The 24,575-nt window shown below is 36.4% G+C and overlaps 1 protein-coding gene across 1 annotated transcript in view; it reads left to right on the top strand.

Moving 5' to 3' along the window:
- Window positions 1-24,575, top strand: part of TTC6 (tetratricopeptide repeat domain 6) — a 219,694-nt gene that overhangs the window by 29,073 nt on the left and 166,046 nt on the right. The window lies entirely within an intron of this gene.

The raw sequence follows: 24,575 nt of genomic DNA on the forward strand, positions 1-24,575 counted from the left end.
TTTTCTTTTTTATTGATTCAGAGGTACTGTAAAAATATTTTGCATTTGAATATGCCACATTCTTAGCAGAGAGCTATTAACTAGATAGTTGCAAATCAGAATAAAAAAATAACCACCACAGAACCACAGGATACCTTTGGGCCATTTGATGTAAACTATACTGCGGACCTTGGGGGCTTTTTGAACCACAGCTGTCAGTTTAAACAAAACTCCAAACCCAATTAAACTTTTGTTGGATGAGGTGCTAGTTTGAGAACTGGTTGGACGGCTTTTAAAATTTAATGACGAAGTTCTTCACCAAAAGATAAATAGAAATACTAATACTTGGTACATATATTCCTTAAGGCTAACCATAAGTTGGTCTTAGTTTTATCATTTTTTGGAAAATGGAGAACAATTTCCTGCACACAGATTAGTTGTAATTTTTGCAAATTTTCTTCACATAGTTGTTACACAGTAAAATTGAGGTGAAGCTGTTTTCTTCCAGACTCCTCTCCTCACTGCCTTTTCCCACTCTTTTTTCTTTCTCTCATTCTTTCCTTCTCTCTCTCTCCTTCGTTCAATATGACTTGTTCTTAGTTCCCTGTCACTATGCGTTTGAATATTTTAGTAAACATAATCAGCCTTTTCAGTATTGACTTGGCCCATAGAAGAAATTGAATTTTTATATATTTTTCATCCGTGATTACTTTTGGGATCATTTAAGAAAACACTGAATGTTTAGTATGACTCAAGTATAGAATGCAAAGCTGTGGTCAGTCTAGGATGGGTACAGAGAATGGAGGAAGATAAGCAAGAGAGGTAGACAGTGGTCAGCGTTTCGCTGTGGGAGAGAGTTTAGGTTTGAATCTGATGGTATTGGGATGCATTTTAAGTAGGGGAGTGACATGATATAGTGAGTGTTTAGAAAGACCAGTCCAGCAGCAGTGCCAACATGGCCTGGTGGGAAGCAAGCGTTAGGAGGTTAAAGCCTTAATCCAGAAAGAAATGAAGAATGTCTGACTTAAGGCCGAGCAGTGTGGCTGGAGAGCAGGGTACAAATGAAACAGATGGCAGGACATATTCAGGTGATGGACTCAGAATTTGGTGGTAATGAGAGTAAGCCATTAGGTTGAACCATATGAAATGCTCTTTTTATAGGTAAAAAATGATGAGATCAACACTTTTCCATATGGTTCAACTTAATCTATTGCAGCAGATTAGAGGATAATTTGCAGGAAAATTGGCTGTGATGGAAAGAAAAGAATCTGGACTATGGCTGGAAGAGGTTATATAAGGATTTTCTTTGAAAGGACGTTTATATGCTAAGGGGAAAGACCTGAGGGGGAGAGAGAGAGATTGAAGACATAAGAAGAAATGGATTTAATGTTGTTGCTGTTTTATTGCTTTATTTTTAATTTAATTTTAATTTTGGTCAAAATAATACATAAATATAGTTTAAAAAGTCATATAGTATTACTTGGTTTATAACAACAGTTCCATACCTCCCATTTCTACTCCCCATAGAAAATTACTATTCAACCTTTTAGCTATTTCATCTTACATATATCTTTGTATTTCTAAATAATATTTTAATGCTGCTATTTCTGATTTTTTTATATTAGATAGCATCTATTGATTTCCTTTATGGAATATGACAATTTAGTGCTTTTACTACCACTTACCCCCACCCCATGGCACATACACTTTCCTATCTTCTCAATATAGTTAATCATAATTTTTTGTATTTGAAATATATTATTTAGGAAGATATCACAACTAACATTTTCTTTATTGAGTAACTACTTTTTCCTAGAATTGACGATTGCAAAGGTTTTCTTTTTTTCCCAAATTTCTTAGTTTTTTATGTAAACATCACTAATTTATTCCTGAGCTCTTTGATACGTCATATAATCTCTCATGTTCTTTCTTTGAGACATTCCTTTTGGAGTGCCTTGATTTCCTGGTAAGATCAGGATTAATTGCTCTCTGGGCTGCTACTTAGCTGTGGCATTCGCCTTCATCATCCATTGATTGAATCCCATATTTTCCCGTTTCTTGATTTACTAACTACCAAGAAAGGATACATGGGAGGTACTTTTTATAAAAGATCTCACTTGTGAAAATTTCATTATTTTACCTTCACTTAATGGTTTGACTGGTCACAGAATGCTAGGTTGCAAGTTGTTTTACTCAGAATTTTGGAAGTGTTGTTCCATCTTCTTCTAACATCTGTGGTTGCAGGTGAGTACTTCAATGATGTTCTCATTTCTATTCCTTTTTAGCGACCTTTTCTCCCCTCTCCAAAAGCTTTTTACCCCAGGTTTTCTTCAACTTCACAATGACATGATGTGGATCCTTTATCATTCATTTATGGTGGGCCCTCCATAGCCCTTTCATTCTAATAACTCATACCCTTCCGTTCTGGGAAATTTCCTTTTATTATTTAGAAAAGTCTTCATCTGTGTTTTCTCAGTTCTCTCTGGAACTCATATTATTTGAATGTTGGTTCTCTTGAACTCCTATTATTTGGGTGTTGGTTCTCCTATTATTTGGAGTGATTCTTTTATTTTTTATATATTTCCCTACTATTTTCCACCTTGTTGTCGCCTCTTTGTTCTGGGAGAATTTTCTCAGTTTTTCTTTTTTTGTATTGATGTATTCATTCTTGCTGGTGTATTTTATTTTCAACCCTTTCTGTCCTCTGCTCTGGTGTGGGAGAGATAATTGTTTGGCTGTATGAAGGGGGGTCTGGGGGGCTACCTTCAGCCTCACTTGCACCCTCACTTTTGGAGATTGTTGCCTCCAATTCCTAAATCTTCCTGAGGTTCTGCAGTTTGACTTCTTTTGCTTCTGGGCTTTCATTTTTGTAAAGTGAGGTTACATTTCATAGAGCATTTTTGATAAAATAATAAAATATTTACAAGATATTCTTAGGTCACCTTTTCAATGTTTATTGTTGTTTTTAATGTATGCCTTTATTTATTTATTTGCAACTTACTATATGCATTACAATAGTAAGACACAAGAATAAATAACAGTCTTGCAGAACACATTTTGAGGTTCTTATTGTCTTTTGAGTCATGTCCAAAGTAAACTTCCTTTAATATATTTGCTCCCAATTAGAAGAGTGTTTATTTAAAGCAATGTCTTCTTATAGTTAAAGCTTGTCTGAGATAATTGTTTTATTTTTTTTTACTCTTATTTATTTATTTATTTACTTGGCTGCACCCGGTCTTAGTTGCATCACATGGGATCTTCGTTGCCACATACGGGATTCGTTGTGGCATGTGGGATCTTTTAGATGCGGCACGTGGGATCTAGTTCCCTGACCAGAGATTGAACCCAGACCCCCTGAATTGTAAGAGCCGAGTCTTAACCACTGGAACACCAGGGAAGTCCCTTACTCTTTTTTTAAAATTAAAGTATGGTTAATTTACAATATTATGTTAGTTTCTGGTGTACAGCAAAATGATTGTTATACATATATATTCTTTTTCATATTTTTTTCCATTATACTTTATTACAAGATATTGAATATAGTTCCCTGTGCTATACAGTAGGACCATGTTGTCTATCTGTTTTATAGATAGTAGTTTGTATCTGCTAATACCAAACTCCTAATTTATCCCTCCACCCCTTTCCCCCTTGGTAACCGTAAGTTTGTTTTCTATGTCTGTGGGTCTATGTCTGTTTTTTATTTAAGTTCAGTTGTATCATTTTTTTTTAGATTCTATGTGTAAGTGATATTTGTCTTTCTCTGTCTGGCTTACTTCACTTAGTATGATAATCTCTAGGTCCATCCATGTTGCTGCAGATGGCATTATTTCATTCTTTTTTATGGCTGAGTAATTTTCTTTTGTGATACACACACACACACACAAACCGCATCTTCATTATCCATTTATCTGTCAGTGGACATTTAGGTTGCTTCCATGTCTTCGCTATTGTAAATAGTGCTTTTATGAGCACTGGGGTGCATGTATCTTTTCGAATTAGAGTTCTCTCTGGCTATATGCCCAGGAGTGGGATTGCTGGATCATATGGTAACTCTAATTTTAGTTTTTTAAGGAACCTCCATACTGTTCTCCATAGTGGCTGCACCAATTTACATTTCCACCAACAGTGTAGGAGGGTTTCCTTTTCTCCACACCCTCTCCAGCATTTATTATTTGTAGACTTTTCAATGATGGCCATTCTGATTGGTGTGAGGTGATAACTCATTGTGGTTTTGATTTGCATTTCTCAACTAGCTATGTTGAGCATCTTTTCATGTACCTGTTGGCCACCTGTATGTCTTCTTTGGAGAAATGTCTACTTACGTTTTTTGCCCATTTGTTGATTGGGTTGTTTGTTTTTTTGTTATTGAGTTGTATGAGCTGTTTGTATGTTTTGGAAATTAATCCCTTGTTGGTAGCATTGTTTGCAAATATTGTCTCCCATTATGTGAGTTATTTTTCCATTTTGTTTATGGTTTCCTTACCTGTGCAAAAGCTTGTAAGTTTGATTAGGTCCCATTTGTTTATTTTTGCTTTTATTTCTATTGCCTTGGGAGACTGACCTAAGAAAACGTTGCTAGGATTTATGTCAGAAAATGTTTTGCCTATGTTCTCTTTTAGGAGTTTTATGGTGTCAGGTCTTATATTTAAGTCTTTAAGCAGTTTTAAGTTAGTTTTTGTATATGGTGTGAGGGTGTGGTCTAACTTCATTGATTTACATGTGGCTGTCCAAGTTTCCCAGCACCACTTGCTGAAGAGCCTGTCTTTTCTCCTTTGTGTATTCTTGCCTCCTTTGTCAAAGATTAATTGACTATAGATGTGTGGATTTATTTCTGGGCTCTCTATTCTGTTCCACTGATCCCCATGTCTGTTTTTGTGACAATACCATGCCGTTGTTTTTTTTTTTTATATATATAAATGTATTTATTTTACTTATTGATTATTTTTGGCTGCATTGGCCCTTCGTTGCTGCACATGGGCTTTCTCTAGTTGCAGCAAGTGGAGGCTACTCTTTGTTGCGGTGCACGTGCTTCTCACTGTGGTGGCTTCTCTTGTTGCAGAGCATGGGCTCTAGGCACACGAGGTTCAGTAGCTGAGGCATGTGGGCTCTAGAGTGCAGGCTCAGTAGTTGTGGCACATGGGCTCAGTTGCTCTGTGGCATGTGGGATCCCCCTGGACCAGGGATCAAACCCAGGTCCCCTGCATTGGCAGGCAGATTCTTTTTATTTCTTTTTCTTTTTTCTTTTTTGACAGAATAAATGGATGGATTTTAATTCTATGCAAAGAGTGAAAAATGAGAGGGAAAAGTTCCCTATGTCGTGATTTCTGTCAATAATTCAACTCTATATATTTTAAATTCACTTATGACATGCAGGGCTAGATTAAACCTGAAAATACTTATGTTCATATTTGAGGAATATCAGTTTATTTCCACCAAATAAAAAAAGTCAAAGAAATAGCCAGTAAAGCTGGGGGAGGGGCGGTGGTGATGATTATTCCTTAGAAAACAACAATGACATATTTTAATATAATGAAAACACATTAAGCATTTCTGTCTAACCCTGGTTTTCTTACTCTCTAGAAAGGATGTTTAGAAAATGATTCCCAAATTGGACCAGATTTGTGGCAATTGCATGATATTTTATAGACATTTTCTTCTCAGAGCTTTTTTTTTTTTAACATCTTTATTGGAGTATAATTGCTTTACAATGGTGTGTTAGTTTCTGCTTTATAACAAAGTGAATCAGTTATACATATACATATGTTCCCATATCTCTTCCCTCTTGCGTCTCCCTCCCTCCCACCCTCCCTATCCCACCCCTCTAGGTGGTCACAAAGCACCGAGCTAATCTCCCTGTGCTATGCTGCTGCTTCCCACTAGCTATCTATTTTACATTTGGTAGTGTATATATATGTCCATGCCACTCTCTCACCCTGTCACATCTCACCCCTCCCCCTCCCCATATCCTCAAGTCCATTCTCTAGTAGGTCTGTGTCTTTATTCCCGTCTTGCCACTAGGTTCTTCATGACCTTTTTTTTTTTTTCCTTAGATTCCATATATATGTGTTAGCATACTGTATTTGTTTTTCTCTTTCTGACTTACTTCACTCTGTATGACAGACTCTAACTCCATCCACCTCACTACAAATACCTCCATTTCATTTCTTTTTATGGCTGAGTAATATTCCATTGTATATATGTGTCACATCTTCTTTATCCATTCATCCGATGATGGACACTTAGGTTGCTTCCATGTCCTGGCTATTGTAAATAGAGCTGCAATGAACATTTTGGTACATGACTCTTTTTGAATTCTGGTTTTCTCAGGGTATATGCCCAGTAGTGGGATTGCTGGGTCGTATGGTAGTTCTATTTTTAGTTTTTTAAGGAACCTCCATACTGTTCTCCATAGTGGCTGTATCAATTTACATTCCCACCAACAGTGCAAGAGGGTTCCCTTTTCTCCACACCCTCTCCAGCATTTATTGTTTCTAGATTTTTTGATGATGGCCATTCTGACCGGTGTGAGATGATATCTCATTGTAGTTTTGATTTGCATTTCTCTAATGATTAGTGATGTTGAGCATTCTTTCATGTGTCTGTTGGCAATCTGTATATCTTCTTTGGAGAAATGTCTATTTAGGTCTTCTGCCCATTTTTGGATTGGGTTGTTTGTTTTTTTGTTATTGAGCTGCATGAGCTGCCTGTAAATCTTGGAGATTAATCCTTTGTCAGTTGCTTCATTTGCAAATATTTTCTCCCATTCTGAGGGTTGTCTTTTGGTCTTGTTTATGGTTTCCTTTGCTGTGCAAAAGCTTTTAAGTTTCATTAGGTCCCATTTGTTTATTTGTGTTTTTATTTCCATTTCTCTAGGAGCTGGGTCAAAAAGGATCTTGCTGGCAGGCAGATTCTTAATCACTGCGCTGCCAAGGAAGTCCCCTACCACACTGTTTTGACTGCTATAGCTTTGTAGTATTGTCTGAAGTCTGGGAGGGTTCTGCCTCCCGCTTTGTTCTTTATCCTCAGGATTGCTTTGGCAATTCTGGGTCTTTTATGGTTCCATATAAATTTTAGGATTATTTGTTCTAGTTCTGTGAAAAATGTCACAGGTAATTTGACAGGGATTGCGTTAAATCTGTAGATTGCTTTTAACAATATTAATTCTTCCAATCCAAGAGCATAGGATATCTTTCCATTTCTTTGAATCATCTTCAGTTTCCTTTATCAATGTTTAATAGTTCTCAGCATATAAGTCTTTCAATCTCCTTGGTCAAATTTATTCCTAAATATTTTATTTTTTGATGCTATTTTAAAGGGGATTTTTTAAACTTTCCCTTTCTATTAGAAATGCAACAGTTATCTGTCTCTTAATCTTTTATCCTGCTACCTTGCTGAATTCATTTATCAGTTCTAGTAGTTTTTGTGTGGAGTCTTTAGGATTCTCTCTCTCTATAGTATCATGTCATCTGCATATAATGACCTTGTCCCTTCCAATTTGGATACGTTTTATTTCTTTTTCTTGTCTGATTGCTGTGGCTAGGACTTCCAATACTATGTTGAATAGAAGAGGTGAGAGTGGGCATCTTTGTCTTTTTCCAGATTTTAGTGGGAAGGCTTTCAGCTTTTCACCATTGAGTATTATGTTGGCTGTGGGTTTGTCATAAATGGCTTTTATTATGTTGATATGTTCCCTCTATACCCACTTTGCTAAGAGTTTTTTTTCATGAATGGATGTTGAATTTTACCAAATGCTTTTTCTGCATCTATTGAAATAATCATGTGGTTTTTGTGTTTTCTTTTGTTGACGTGTTATATCACATTGATTTACATATGTTGAACCATCCTTGTGACCTTGGGATGAATCCAACTTGATCATGGTGTATGATCTTTTTTATGTGTTGTTGGATTCTGTTTGCTAATATTTTGTTGAGAATTTTTGCATGTATATTCATCAAAAATATTGGCCTGTAATTTTCTTTTTTGGTAGTTTCTTTGTCTGATTTTAGTATCAGGGTGTTGGCGGCTTCATAGAATAACTTTGGTTGTGTTCCCTCCTCTTCAGTCTTTTGGAGGAGTTTGAGAAGAATTGGTATAAGTTCTTTTTTGTATATTTGGTAGAATTCCCCAGTGAAGCCATCCAATCCTGGACTGTTGTTTGCAAGGAGATTTTTGTTTGTTCATTTGTTTGTTTGTTTTTAATTACATTTTCTATTTCACTTCTAGTGATTGCTCTGTTCAAATTATCTATTTCTTCTTGATTCAGTTTTGGTGGGCTATATGTTTCTAGAAACTTGTCCACTTCTTCTAGGTTGTCCAATTTGTTGACATATAATTGTTCATAGTATTCTCTTATGGTTTTTTGTATTTCAGCAGTATCGGATGTTATTTCTCCTCTTTCATTTCTTATTTTGTTTATTTAGGTCATCTCTCTTTTCTTGGTGGCCTGGCCAGAGGTTTGTTGATTTTGTTTACCCTTTCAAAAAATGAGCTCTTGGTTTTATTGATTTTTTTCTGTTTTTTTGATCTCTATTTATTTCCTCTCTGATCTTTATTATTTCCTTCCTTCTGCTAACTTTAGGTTTTGTTTGTTCTTTTTCTAATTCTTTTAGATGGTAGGTTAGGTGTTATTTGAGATTTTTTTGTTGTTTGAGGAAGGCCTTACTGCTATGAACTTCCTTCTTAGGACTGCTTTTGCCACATCCTATAGATTTTTGTATGGTTGTATTTTAGCACTCTCAGAAATATGGGTAAGTCAGGTATTTGAGTCATTAAAATTTTTTGTTTTCTAATTTATAGAGAATAAGGCTAGATTTTATAGTTGATTATAATCTATTAATGCTAATCTAGAGATTATGCTTTTCCATTTATCAACTTGTTCCTTAAATAATTTCTAAATCCACACTAAGTGTGTGATTTCATTACCCTGTGGATGGGTTTGGAAACTCTGTGAGTGAGTTGTTTTGGCCGCTCTTAGGATGTGCCACTGACACCTTTCACCCCCACCCCCACCTCACACCCTAGCTGTTTAAACCACTTTCATGTCTAGTGTAGCAGGCCTAGAGGTTTTGACATAAAGACTGGAAAAATAAGAATCATGGCCAAATACCACCCTTGAATTTTGATACTGTAAAGATGAATATTTATGATAAAACCTAAAATGACAAATATGTTTATCTAAATTGAGAAACTGAATGGTACCCAGAAGAGCAAAGACTAAAAAAAAAAAAAACCCTTATGTATAAAATGGATATTTTCTCACATTAATTCCTCTATTTTCCATTTAACTTCTGCATTTTAAGCTATTTCCAGCAGTTTAAAAATAAAACCTTGTGTTTTAATTTCTGTATTGCTACTTTGCTACCACACTATTAATATGAGTTATGATATCTTGAATTTAGAGTATGAACAGCCAACCAGGATGACTCTTTTCTTCCAGAACTACCTTTGTGTCAATTTGAAGTAACCTTCCTTTTCTTTCAAATTTTTGCTGTATCTATAATGTAGGCATATCATATCCCTGTTCTAGATTTTTATTTTTCTAACAGCTCCTCCCAGGCTTATTCAGCATGATTCAGTATCATGCAGGGACTCAAAATACTTTGAACAGGGATCAACAAAAGATAATGAAATAAGGCTGTAGATTCCCAGGAAATGCAAAGATAAACATTAATCTGATACTACCACTACCCAATACCTACCATCACCCAATATTTCATTTGCAGGTATTCATAAGGTACTTTCCTACAAAGTCTTAACCACTGCTCTTAATTTCAGTTTGTTGTTGTTTTCTTTTAATATGAAAACTGTTGGAACGATAATTGTCATTATCACCTGGGTTTGTTGAATAATGTTTGTCAAGTGTTCAGTGATGCCTGGAGCACTCTAAGCACTCAGTAATTCTTAGCTTTCATAGTTCATGGCACATTCTTTTGCCTATCTCTTGTCAAGTATCTAGCTTCTGAAGGTGGGTTAGATATTTTGGAAACAAGCAAATGTCATTTAAAGCAATGTGTTTCAAATAAAATGGGTGAACACTTTGGAGTAAAACCTCTCTGGGTCAACAATCCAGGTGTAGCAATGAAAACAAAGACAATTTTTCTTTTATGGATGGCAGACTGTCTTTGAAGGCAGTTCCAAAAGATATTCCAAAAATTATAGAATTAAGTATGGAACTTCCAAAATGCACTCCTTTAAAGTAGTTGGCAACCTCGAGAATGCAAAGAATGAGGTGTTGCCGAGCATTAATCCAGTCACAAAATGTCTTTGAGCGGCCACTGTAAACAGATCATACCCTTATGATCTAGTGGCAGAGACAGGCTTCAAACTCCGGCACAATTTTGCGAGCCACATGGTGCTAGGATCCCTTGTGATATGGGTAGATGAAATAGTCAGGGATGTCAGTGTGTGTGTATATGGATGAGAGTTTGATTTAAGAGGATTATCCTGACTGTAGTGTGGGGAATGAATGGCTGTGGTAGGAGGTGGTTAGATTGGTTGTGGGTTGTAACAGTTAAGATGCTATGGTAGGGGTTCCAGAAATATTTATGCAGCAATTTAAGGATTTGGTGGTGAACTGGATTTGGGAGGTGAGGGAGAGGAGTGATGTCAAAGAAGCTCCTCCTTTCTGCATTTGCACTTTGGGGATGCCACTCTGGAGATGAGGAACACCAGAAAACAACCAGCTTCTTGAAATCTGTAAAGACGTAGAGGTGGATGATTCTAAAATCACATTCTAATCAGATAGAATGGCATAAATGCAAAATAGAAGTATAAGTAATGCGTTGTGAGAACAATGAATTCTGAGTGAACATTCAAGGAGAAGAGGTATTTCAGTAAAAAATTGTTTTCAAAACTTTTGGAAGGTTTGGAAGCTTTCCAGTAAAAAAAAAAAACCTCCTCCTCCCCCAAACCTCCCAAATGTCTTATTTATCTACATATGCTACATGGAAAGAACCACTGCAAGAGGGTATTCAGAAAGAAAATTCCTGACAGAGGGACAAACATAAGCAAGGGTACTGAACCAGGCAAAGGACCCAGTATATTGGGGAAACTATACCAGTATGAATGATTTGAACAATCTATAAAGAAAAATAAAACGTTTACAGTCATACCTCGGAGATATTGCGGGTTTGTTCCAGATCATCGCAATAAAGTGAGTCACACAAATTTTTGAGTTTCCCAGTGAGTATAAAAGTTAGTTTACACTATAATGTAGTCTATTAAGTGTGCAGTAGCATTATGCCTAAAAAATGTACACACCTTAATTAAAAAATATTTTATTGCTAAAAAATGCTAACCATCATCTGAGCCTTCAGCAAGCTGTAATCTTTTTTGCAATAGTAATATCAAAGATCACTGATCACAGATCACTGTAAGAAATATAATAATGAAAATAGTTGGAAATATTGCAAGAATTACCAAAATATGACACAGAGACACCAGGTGAGCAAATGCTGTTGGAAAAATGGCACCGATAGACTTTCTTGATTCCGGGTTGCCACAAACCTTCAATTTGTAAAAAATGCATTATCTACAAAGCGCAATAAGCAAAGTGCAATAAAACAAGGCATACCTGTATTGGTATGCGTCATGAATTGAAAATTATTTAATACGTTGCTTGTCATTAAGTAGATTTTTTCACAGATATCAATTTTATAAAATATTATTTTGATTAATAAAAATCTTGTCAAGTTTAAAGCAGAAAGGAAAAGTAGAGCGGTTGCTTAATTCTTTGACTTAAACTCCCAGTAAAGTTATTTCTGAGAGGAGATCCCAATTTCTCTTGTTTTTCAGACAATATGGTATGTAGTGAGGTGATAAAATCAGTTTAACCCATGTAACTCTACATAAGGAGATAGTTTGATTTCTTTTGTTGATATGTACCAACTCTTAAAAGTATTTGTTTTGTCTGAAATTTCAGAGTGAAAAATCCATTCCTTTGGTGCTCTTTAGAGATACATTTTTCCCACAGAGTGGTGATTTCTTATTACTTATCAGTCATTTACATCAGGGGTCACCAAACTTCTCTGTAAAGTACTAGGTAGTAAATAGTTTAAGCTTTGTGTGCCAAGAGGCAAAATCAGGAATAGTATGTAGGTACTTATATAATGAGAGAATACAAATTTCCAAAAATATTTATTGATGAAATTAAAAATGTTATTAATGGACATTGAAATTTGAATTTCACATAATTTTCACATCATGAAATATTTTTCTTTTGATTTTTAAAACCCACTTAAAAATGTAAAAAACATTCTTAGCTCATGGACCAAACAAAAACAGGTGGCTGGCCAGATTTGGTAGGTGGGCCATCCTTTGCCAAATCTTGACTTACATTGTATTATGAAAGACTCTGTCATTTTATGTGATCAAGTTTTCCTCTTTTGAACGAAAGAGAGACTGCAAGGACCTTGGCCATTGCTTTTTTAAAAATTAATTTATTTTCTTTCTTTTTTTTTTTTGGCTGCATCGGGTCATCGTTGAGGCATGCAGGCTCTCTCGTTGAGGTACGCGAGCTCAATAGTTGTGGCTCTGTGGCTCACAGGCTTAGTTGCCCCGCAGCATGTGGGATCTTAGTTTCCTGGCCAGGGATCGAACCCTCGTCCCCTGCATTGTAAGGCAGATGCTTTACCACTGGACCACCAGGGAAGTCCCTTGGCCATTGTTATTTAAAAGTGCATGTGAGCTGGTGGGACTTGCGGTTGGGGTTATTCTTGGTTTGGCTAGTCTTGGCTTTCTGTTTTTAGAAAAGCCCTGGATAAGTAAAATATCTGAAAAAGTCTTTCACCTTCACTTTAGAAATGGATGTGAAGTGAAATGATTATGGAAACTCATGACATTTTTGAGAATATATCTATGCTTCCACTCTAAAATTTAGACCTTGGTCTCACAAAACTGTAATCGTTGAAGTATATGATTTTTTCTTTTGAAATATAAATTATATGATGATTAATTACCAAGATTTACATGTTGATTTCAAGTGTTAGTCTAAATCATCAGTTCTCTTACGTTATCAAATTGAAACTTTTTTACTTTATTAGTTATGCCAATTGCTTCAGACGTGATGTTCATGGTATTAACATAGATAAAATTTTGAGAAAACAGTGTCATTTGTACCACTGTTGACTGTTTGAAAAAATCACAGAATTGCCATGATGAAAGTTAATGTGGAGTTTTATCTTACGAGGGGGTCAGGTTCCCAAATCAACACTTAAGTTGAAAACGATGAACAGTCCTAACTACCCTTGAATATCTTGAAGGAAATGGGGCCTTATGAGACAGCCACACAGTCTCCAAGTAAGTTCAGGGGAGCTAGGCTGAGCCCAAGATGACCTGGCTGGTTAATGTTTTGGGCTGTACATGTCCTTAAAACCGGAATCATACTCCTTAGGTGTGATGTTCGTACTCTGAGGCTGCACCAGGAACTAAGGCAGCAGCCAAGTTAAGCTTGTCATCTCACGCACATGCAAGAGCCTTGATTTAAATAGCTTACTTCTTTTTCTTACCCTACTCCAGCATAAATAGTTAAATATGTTGGAGCCAAATGAATATGTAATTATAAAGCAATTTACAAACGAAATGAGTTCTAAATGTAAATTTGTTCTTCGATCGGCCCATCTATATTGTGTTGTAACTTAGTAAGAACAGTGATTTCCAGTGTCCCAGGGAGTCCTGGGATCCTGTGGAGGTGGGCAGGAGGAATGAGTGGACAGGGCACTGGCCCTCCCAGCACTCTCCATCAGCCCTCACCTAAGTGCAGGATTCCCTTTTAGATAGATAGATTTTTTTTTTTAAGATTTATTTATTATTTATTTATCTTATTTATTTTTGGCTGCGTTGGGTCTTAGTTGCGGCACGCGGGATCTTTGTTGAGGCATGCGGGACTTTCATTGCAGCTCACGGGCTTCTCTCTAGTTGTGGCGTGCGGGTTTTCTTTTCTCTTCTCTAGTTGTGGTGCGCAGGCTCCAGGGTGTGTGGGTTCCGTAGTTTGCGGCACGCAGGCTCTCCAGTTGAGGCACGCAAACTCAGTAGACGTGGTGCACTGGCTTAGTTGCCTGCAGCTTGTGGGATCTTAGTCCCCTGACCAGGGATCGAACCTGCGTCCCCTGCATTGGAAGGCAGATTCTTTACCACTGGACCACCAGGGAAGTCCCAGGATTCCCTTTTGATCTATTTTACATGCTGGACCTTCAAGCATGAATTTGTTTGACAAACAAAGATCCTGCTTTTAAACAAGTTATCCCTGGTTAGAGCAGGGGGATTGGGTTGGAGAGAAGGACTCTTCTTCATCCCTTAGTGAGATGTGTTAAGTTAATTAACTCATTTGTTGTTTATTTATAACACTCATCCCCCCAAACACATACCTACTATGAATCAGACGTGAGTCCTGATGGGCTGGACGAGGAGACAAATTTGAGAGACAGAATTGTCACCTCTCTCAGATCAAGGCTTTCTTGTGGGGTTCTGCTCATCATGTCTAGGATTTTTATTCTTTGGGTTTTTTTCCACAAGTGACTCCATATTCATGCAGATGAGATTTTGGGAAGTCTGTCCCATCAGACTTTGCCAGACTGTCCAAACATATCTGAACTCCATTTAGACTCAAGAGAGCCTCCCTATATTTCAAAAACTTGAGGGTTATTTTTTATTAATCTTTTCTTTTGATCTGTAAGGATATCCTTAAGGAATGGAGAATGAGAATTTAAAGAGAATATTCTTTTAAACCTTTTCCTTATTTCCACTGACTGTGTCTTAAGTTAGACCCTCATCAGCTTTCACGTGGATCCTTTCAAGATCTTCAGTACCAACTGCTAGTTCTTAGCCCCCACTAAGTTTATTTACCAGAAACTTGTTATTACGTTATTTCTGACTAAAAATTTGGCTGGATACCTGCTGACCACAGAATAGTGTCCAACTCCAAAGTGTAGATAGCATAGAGCATCCTTCATGATTTAACCTTACTAGCCTCATACTTTTCTCTGGAAATCTCATGTCAATCACCAGATGTATCAGTCAGCTAATGCTGTGTAACAAACAGCTCCCCAAATCTAGTGGCTTAAGACAGTATTATTATAGCTCTCATGTCTGTGAATTGGCTCAAGTCACTTGATCTAGGCTGGACTTGCACATGTGTCTGTGAGTCATTTGGCTTTTTCATGTATCAGTGGGTCAGCTGGAGACTTTAGCTGGGGCAATTCTGCCCTGTGTCTCCCCTCTGGGACCAACATCTAGAGCAGGCACATCCATGCATGCTTTCACCCTGGAGCCATTGGTTTGACCAAGCATGCCTTTCTCATGGTGACAGCAGAAGCTCAAGAGAGCAACATGCAAGACCCCTTGAACCCTAGGCTTGGAATTGGCACATCATTACTTGTGCCAAGTAATGGCACAATTGGTAAGGTTTCATTCAAAGCCATTGTGTCATGAGGAAGCCTGGCAAGACTATTCTTGCTGAAACACTATTATGATGCTTCTCTCTTCTTGATTCTGTGACTCCTTTGGTCCTTCTCCCATTGATTCTGTGAGTCTTGCCAGTCTTTCAATGCCTCCTGTATGACAAGAGTCTGTTTCTGATGCTCCTGACTGAGAATGTTGATTGAATCACTTGATGACTTGAGTAAGCTCCTTGCTTCCCCCCAGAGATGAACTTTCTTGCTTCAGAAATTTGCGAAGTAGGAGGAGGGAAATGAAGGACATAGGTAATCTGGTACAAGTTCTTACAACTTCATATAAACCAGATGAATAGAGTGATTTCCCTTTTGAATTGGAACCTGCTTGTCAGAAAAGCCATTTTAGAGAATCAGGTGAGCACACACAGCCAAAAGACTCATTACCATCCCTTGGAAATAGATGTGGGGGAAGTGAGGGAGCCAATATGAAGATCTTTTCCATCCTCACCCTGCTTATCTTCAGTAAGTGACATGTGTGTGCCTGCCCCCGAGGAAGAGAAAGGACCTAAAAATTTGCCCAAAGAGTCCTTCTCCACATGAAATGCCCTTTGTATTCCCCAGACACATTTAGATCCTACCTTTCTCTCATAGCCCATTTTAGGGAAATACTGCCTTCTATTCTAAGAATATTTAATTTGCCCCCTCCTTGCCCTAACTCCGTGGTACAAATTTACTTTCTGCCTCTCTTATGACATGTATTATTGTTATTTACATACACACCAATATATGTGTTTGTCTAGGCTCTGAATACCCAAGTGATCAGAATCGAGTCTTACTTGTCTTTCTATTTTTAGTAGGATGGATCAAATGAATGCCAAATCTGTCTTGTAAGACTGTAAATGACCTGGAGGCAACATTATTTATCTTTTGTCTTTTTATCCCTCACATCACCCCACATAATTCCTTGTACTTAGTAGTCACTATAAATACATATTTGTCGAATGTTGTAAATAAAAATAAGCTTACTCTTGGAGACCTGACTTTTATTATTGAAGTATTTATGTTATTAAATCATGTGTGAGTTGAGGAGGCTTCAAGAATATTCTTATGGATTCTTCTGAAAACTTATCATTTCCACTCCCAGATCCATATGAGAAAAGTTTGCAGGAGCTGGAGTTTAGTATGGGGAAGAGATAAATGAAATCTGATTATTAATTCTCCTTTATGGATGATATTAGTCATTCTTCATCTTAACTAAGGAAGGTGTATACATTGCCTAAAATATAAACATAGATTGGATATTATTTATAGATTTGTGTTTCTCAGGGGAGTTACAGACTTTCCCTTCATTGACTTTACCTAGTAATAGGACAAAGAACCATGTTCTTGGTGTTCTTGGTGTTGGTGTGTCCTGCTTCTAGTAAGCTCTTTAATTCTCTCTAATTCTGTGGTTTTCACAAATACTATAGTAATGGTGCATAGCATGTGTCTTTTAAAGTTGCTGACATATGTAATGAAATGTTAGATGATAATGTTTCGTGATGTACAGGATAATTATGTGGGACAAAGAAAGGCGTGTTAAATATCGCCCAGTATATATTGCTAATGCACATACTTTTTGTATTGCTTAAAGATCTAGCACAAAATACTTAACTTTTTAATGGACTTTCTTAAACAATATATATCTTTTAAAAGGGCTAAGAAAAATTATGTAATTATAGGTAATAAGGAAGAAAACACATAATTACCTAAATAAAGAATTGTAATTGTTTTGAGATCTTGGGATCTTAGGTTCTCTAGGAAATGCCATGAAATATCTGAAGAGCTAGAGTTTTACCTTTAGTGCCTTTTAAAGTTGTTTATTTCTTTGTAACAAATCACCCCAAAGCTTAGCAGCTTAAAACATTGAATATGTATTATTTCACATAGTTTCTGTGGGTCAGGACTTCAGGTGCAGCTTAGCTGGATGATTCTGGCTCAAGGTCATGGGATTGTGGTCAAGATCTTGTTGGTGGCTGCCATTATTTGAAGACTTGATTGGGTCTGGAGGATCCACTTTCAGGATACCTCAATCACAAGACTAGCTGTTTGGTGCTGGCTGTTGCCAGGAGATCTCAATTCCTTACCATGTAGACCTCTTGATAGGATTGCTTGAGTGTCCTCATGACATGGCAGCTGGCTTCCCCTAGAGCTAGTGTTCTAAGAGAGAGCAAGGTTGGAGCTGCAGTATATTTTATGATAAAGCTACACACTGTCATTTCCGCTCTAGCTTACTAATGACACAGGTCTGCCGTATTCACTGAGTAGGGGACTACTGAATGGCATGATTATCACCAGATGGAAATCATTGGGGGCCATCTGGGACACTGGTTTTCAGAGCCTTTTTGTACTAAGATCTGCAAATGGTACTACGAATGTTTTTGCTGAATATTAGAGATAGGTTAGCTGTGTAGTAACTTGTTGAGTTTTATTTTAGTTAAAAAATTTTGAATGATTTTACAATAGAAAACATTTAAGAAAATTAATTGAACTTATTATTTGACTTAGAACAGTGAAAACTGAAAGAAACCATAACAAATATGTTTTCATCCTTCTTCAGTTTGTGTCTTGAAAGTTCCAGTATTATAGATTCCTGTTGACTAAGTAAACAAAAGAGGGATATAGGAACTTTCAAAGCAAATTGACACAAGCACATATTTTCAGGTGGTCTTATATTAAGACATGAAATGAGAACCGCCATTCTCCCTTCCCTCTTCCTCTGCCCTTCCAACCCAAGAACCCAGCTCCTCCCCAATTTTATTTCCCAATGGCATAATTGGAACTGGTGCATTTTCTTGTATTTATACACTTATCCTCATCTCTCTATATAAACTGAATCCCTATTGAACTTGGAGCCTGTGCATAATAATTATGCTTGATTGAATACATTGCTTTGCATTTTAAAAAACATTGTTTCTAGTCTGTTATTTTCAGCTCTCTAACTAGATTATAAGCTTTAAAAAAAAATTAACTAATTAATTTTTGCCTGGGTTGTGTCTTCACTGCTGCATGTGGGCTTTCTCTAGTTGCGGGGAGCAGGGGCTACTCTTCAGTTGTGGTGCGCGGGCTTCTCATTGCGGTGGCTTCTCTTTGTTGCAGAGCACAGGCTCTAGGTGCACGGGCTTCAGTAGTTGTGGCATGCGGGCTCAGTAGTTGTGGCTTGTGGGCTCTAGAGAGCAGGCTCAGCAACTGTGGCGCACGGGCTTAGTTGCTCTGTGGTATGTGGGATCTTCCTGGACCAGGGCTCGAAGCCATGGCCCCTGCATTGGCAGGCGGATTCTTAACCACTGCGCCACCAGGGAAGTCTCTAGATTGTAAACTTCTTGAAGAAAAACATCTTGCTTCATATTTCTCAGGGAATCCTAGCCTTGATGCTCTGTAGCATAGAGCTGTCACATAGCTGGCTATAACTCACTAAATAGCTGGTGCTTAATTCAAAGGAATGTCATATCTGATACAGCAGATACTATAAGCTAGAAGCAGGCATATTAACTAAAATTTATTTTTAGGCTTCTGAAAGGAAAAGCCCAAATTTTGTGTTGTCTTCCCTAGTAAGAATGTCAGGGAGTAAAGGATAGTGTGTTACTTGACTGTAGGCTTTATCATATTCTGAAGATATTTTATTGATTGCCTCTGTTTTAAATGACCTGGATTAAACAAGTCTTTTATGAATACTCCAATAATTTTTTTCTAAAAGTACTATATAATTTTATAGTATATAGCACCTATCAGAAATGTGATATAAGAAGTGAAAATCCACTTGAAACACTGTATTCTGGAAATATATTTTTTTGAACAGGCTTAAGTAATGGACATTATTCTGTTAGGACTTTGCGGAAAAGCTACCATACATATTTAGTTATAGATAGTGTCTGTAGAAATTTTGATGTTTACATTTATAGGGCTGCCATTCTGGTTCAGTTTTTTTAAATCATATTTTTTAGAACAGACAGTTTACTGAATACAGGGGTCAGCCATCCAGAGCAATCATATAAAATGTTTAATTAAAAAAAAAGTCAAATGTGGTTAAGAATGAATGCAAAGCAGCTCTGACACATTCTTGTGCCTGTAAGCAGGATTCTACAGGCCAATGCCGGCAGGGTTTTGCCTGCGGGAAGCAAGAGAAAGTCAATGCAAATCAGGGCAGTTTCTCAAGAAAATAACCTGTGTGGACAAGTATTTGCTTAGGGCCATAAAAATGTCTTTTCTTTCCTTCTTTCTGAAACTTGAACTTCATAGTGAGTTAAAGGCAGTGCACCTTGAATAAGTGCTGATGAAACCATAAAAGAGTATGTGGTAGAAATACACTTTGGCCTCTATTTAGCAGCAGGCGTCATTTGGGGAGAACTGGATTGCTTGAGGAAGAGTGGGGGGAAGTTGGTCTCCCCATCACTTTTAAAAGATGATTGAAAAACTACTGGCCCTGCCTAACAGGCCAGCGGAACACTGCTGCTTCTGTTGCTGGTCTGTCTGCTTGAAGCAGTTTAGGGGAAAGACCACAGACTCTGTTTGTTTTGAATACTACCCAGCACTCTTTGGGGCTTAAAGCTCTGGTTTCAATGTCTGTGAAATTGGGGCTTCCTTCAGACTTTACTAATCTTTCAAGTTCCTTCCAGCTCTGACATTTTGGATTCTAAGTTAGACACCACAGGTTGAAACTGCCCTGAGAAGCACATGAAAAATGTATCTAGGATTGTGAAGCTGGACTGCTCATGGCTTTATACATTTTCAAGTTTTAAAACATTTGTTCAACACTGTGCCAGACCCTGTGAAAGATGCAGAACAATGCTACTTGTTATAGTTTCTGACTCAGTTGGGGAGACAAAATAGAATTAATACATGTTAGGCAAAATACTAATTGTGTTTCTTTAAAGAATTATCTTTGCTTTTATTCTTAGTCCTAAATCCAAGATTTCTGATTCAAGGCGGTTTTTATATCTCAGTAAAGTTTTTTAGTTTTCTTCACATTTGTTAAGGCTCTGTTTTGGTAGTTTATATTTTTTGTTGCTTTTTGTGACTTTTGTTCCTTTTCTCGTTTTCTAAATTTGGTTTTTGTGAATTGATTTTATGTCTAAATAACACTATTTATAATACTTTTGCAATAGATTCTTTTGGGGTTTCTAGGCATATAGTCATAGCCTCTTTAAATCACAGTAATTTGGTTAAATCATTTCTTATAACCTTATGTTTTATTTATTTCATATCTAGAATTTCCAGTATAATAACAAATGATGATGGTGACAATAGGCATCCTTATTTTGTTTTTCATTTCAATGTGAACAGTAATAGCTATTACTACATATAAGATTTTTTGTTTTCATGTATTATTTATTCCTCACAGTAAACATAAGAGATATGTACTATTATTATCTCCATTTTACGAAACCAAGGCCCAGAGAGATTAAGTAACTTGTTCAAATCTGCCCTAAAGTGACTGAGTTAAGATTTGAATTGAAGCAGTTTGACTACAAAGCATGTGTACTCAGTCATCTTATCACAGTGCCTTCCTATGTGATTCTCACTTGAGACCACCATGGTAGTAACTCTTACCTGTTACCTCCACGTTCATGTATGTTACTAAATTTATGTTAAAATTTCGATCTAACACTAGCTAAATTTTTATCAATAAATCATTATTTTTTATATTACATGTCTTTTAAAAATGTCAAATGTGAATTTTATTTCTATAAATTTACTATAATACAGACAAGCAAAATAAGTTCTTTTGTTATTGGACAATGTCTTAGAATTATCAAGTATAAATTTTATTGCTATATAAGGAAGTGTTGAAGGAGCAGGGAATATTTTCAGGTGCTCATCAAACCCAATCACTTTTTTTTTCACATTGAGGTGAAATTCACATAACATAAAATTAACCATCTTAAAGTTCACAATTCAGTGGCATCTAGTACATTCACGATGTTGAGCAACTATCACCTCCATCTGGTTCCAAAACGATTTCATCATCCCCAAAGGATATCCCACATGCATTAAGAAGTCACTCTCCATCTACTGCCCCCCTCCAGCCCCTGGCAACCACAAGTTGTTTTCTGTCTCAAGGGATTTACCTCTTCTGGATGTTTCATATAAATGGAATCATGCAACATATGACCTTTTGTGTCTGGTGTCTCAATTAACATAATAATTTTGAGGTTCATTTATGTTTTAGCATGTATTAGTACTTCACTTCTTTTTTTTTTTTTTTGCTGAATAATATTCCATTGTCAGTTGATAGGCATTCAGGTTATTTCCACCCTTTGGCAATTGTGAATAGTGTTACTAAGAACACTGATGTACAAATGTCTGTTTGAATACCTGCTTTCAATTCTTTTGGGCATTTTCTAAAAGTGGAAATGCTGGATCATATGGTAATTCTATGTTTAAGTTTTTGAGTAACCACCAAACTTTTTTATTGTGGCTGCACCCTTTACGTTCCCACCAGCAATGTATAAGGTTCTGATTTCTCCACATCCTCACCAGCTTTTGCTATTGTCTGTATTTTTTCCTATTATAGCATCCTATCTTGTGTGAAGTGCTATTTCATTGTTTTTTTTTTTTTTTTTTGGCTGCACTGCGTGGCACGCAGAATCTTATTCCCCCAACCAGGGATCAAACTCGCACCCTGTAGAATCTTAACCACTGGCCTGCCAGGGAAGTCCCTGTATTTCATTGTGATTTTGATTTGTGTTTCCCTAATGAATATCTTTTCATATGCTTGTTGTCTATTTGTATATCTTCTTTGGAGGAATGTCTATTCGAGCCCTTTGCACATTTGTTTTTGACTGTATAAAAATGAAAATTTATTGGCTATTTTCTCTCCTGTGATTTCCTTCTCACTTTTACTAAATAAATCACAGGGTTTTCTAAAGCAGAGAGTTAGTGCTTCAACTCCCGGAATATTTTTATTGAATATTAGTTTCAAGATTGTGCCAAAGGAAAGAACACTAGATGGTTTTCTGTTGCATGGTAATATTATAATATTAATGATGAACAAGTGATTCTGAGAGGAAAAGCATACTTGTATGAGAAATGCTGAAATCGTTGACACTAAAGAATGATTAGTATTAGGATTAAGGTCAGAGAGAGTGGGGTGGTCAGGAGAGTTACAACAGGTAGGAAGAGGGAAGGAGGGAAATTCTTAAGCTAAATAATCAGGACAGCTCCTTTGATTCCCTCCTTTTGCTTTTCCCCAACTTCAAAATTACTAGTGTTATTGCCAGAGTATTATTAACTTCAAAGCTGGGATCGTTTGCCCATTTTTTAATTGGGATTTTTTTTTTGTTTTTGTTGAGTTCTAAGAGTTCTTTTTATATTCTGGATACATACCCTTATCAGATAAATGATTTGTAAATAGGTTGTTCTCCCATTCTATAGGTTGTCTTTTCACTTTTTGATGCACGAAAATTTTAAATTTTGATGAAGTCCAAATTTTTTTTTCTTATGCTTTTGGTGTCATTTCTGAGAATCTATTACTAAATCCAAGGTCATGAAGATTTACCCTTACATTTTCTTCTAATAATTTTATAGTTCTTACGCTTAGGTGTTTGATCTATTTTGAGTTAATTTTTGTATAACATGTGAGATGGGGGGCCATGTTGATATCCAGTTGTCCTGGCACTATTTGAAGAGATGATTTATACCCCTTTGAATGATCTTGGGACCCTTGTAAACGTTAACAGTTGGATGAGATTATTTCAGGACTTTCAGTTCTATTCCATTGATTTAGATGTCTGTCCTTATGCTAGCACCACAGTTTTTAATTACTGTAGCTTGATAGTAAGTTTTGAAATGGGGAAGTGTGAGTGCACCAACTTTTTCTTTTTCAAAATTGTTTTGCCAATTCAGGGTCCTTTTCAATTCAATTTGAATTTTTGGATCAGCTTTTCTATTTCTGCAAAAAAAGGCCTTTAGGATTTTGATATGGATTGCATTGAATCTGTAGATTGCTATGGGGAATCTTGCCATCTTAACAATATTAAGTCTTCCCATCCATGAACCTGTGATGTCTTTTCTTTTATTTAGGTCTTCTTTAATTTCTTTCAGCAATGTTTTATAGAAGTCTTGTGTCTACTTGGTTAAATTTATTCCTAAGTATTTTATTCTCATTGATGCTATTGTAAATGGAAAGTTTTCTTAATTTCATTTTTAGATTGTTCATTGTTAGTATATAGAAATTTAATACTTTAAAATATTTTTATATTGTACCTGCAACTTTAGTGAATTTATTTATTAGCTCTAATAGTTTTTTGGTATTATTTACGGTTTTCTATATATAAGATCATATCATCTGTGAATAAAGATAATTTTACTTCTTCTTGTGCAACTTGGATGCCTTTTATTTCTTTTTCTTGCCTAATTCCTTCAACTAGAGTTTCCAGTACTATGTTGAATAGAAGTGGTGAAATTGGGCATCATTGTTCCCGATATTAGGGAGAAAACTTTCAGTCTTTTACCATTGAGTATAATGTTAGCTCTTGGTTTTTCATAAATATCCTTTGTCAAGTTGAGGAAGTTCCATTCTATTCCCAGTTTTTTTAGTGTTTTTTGTTTTTGTTTTTGTTTTAACCACAGAAGGGTTTTGGATTTTGTCAGATCCTTTTTCTGTAACAATTGAAGTGATCATGGTTTTTGTTTTTTCCCCTTCATTCTATTAATGGGGTGTATTACATTGATTGCTTTTTGTATGTTGACCCATTCTTGCACACTTGGGATATACCCCACTTGGTCATGTCTTATAATCATTAAAATTTGCTGCTGGTTCAGTTTGCCAGTAATTTGTTGAGGATTTTTGCATCTATATTCATAACAAAAATTGTCTATAGTTTTCTTTTCTTGTAATGTCTCTATCTGGCTTTGGTATCAGAGTTATGCTGGCCTCACAGAATGAGTCAGGAAGTGTTTCCTCTTCTTCTATTTTTTGAAAAGTTTGAGAAAGATCGTTTGGTAGAATTCACCAGTGAAACCATCTGGTCCTGGACTTTAAATTGTTGGAAGGTTGTTTTTTTTTTTTTTTAATTTTATTTATTTATTTGTTTATTTATTTATGGCTGTGTTGGGTCTTCGTTTCTGTGCGAGGGCCTTCTCTAGTTGTGGCAAGCTGGGGCCACTCTTCATCGCGGTGCGCGGGCCTCTCACTATCGCGGCCTCTCTTGTTGCGGAGCACAGGCT

Source organism: Balaenoptera ricei, chromosome 2 (genome assembly GCF_028023285.1).
Source record: "Balaenoptera ricei isolate mBalRic1 chromosome 2, mBalRic1.hap2, whole genome shotgun sequence".
NCBI lineage: Eukaryota > Metazoa > Chordata > Mammalia > Artiodactyla > Balaenopteridae > Balaenoptera > Balaenoptera ricei.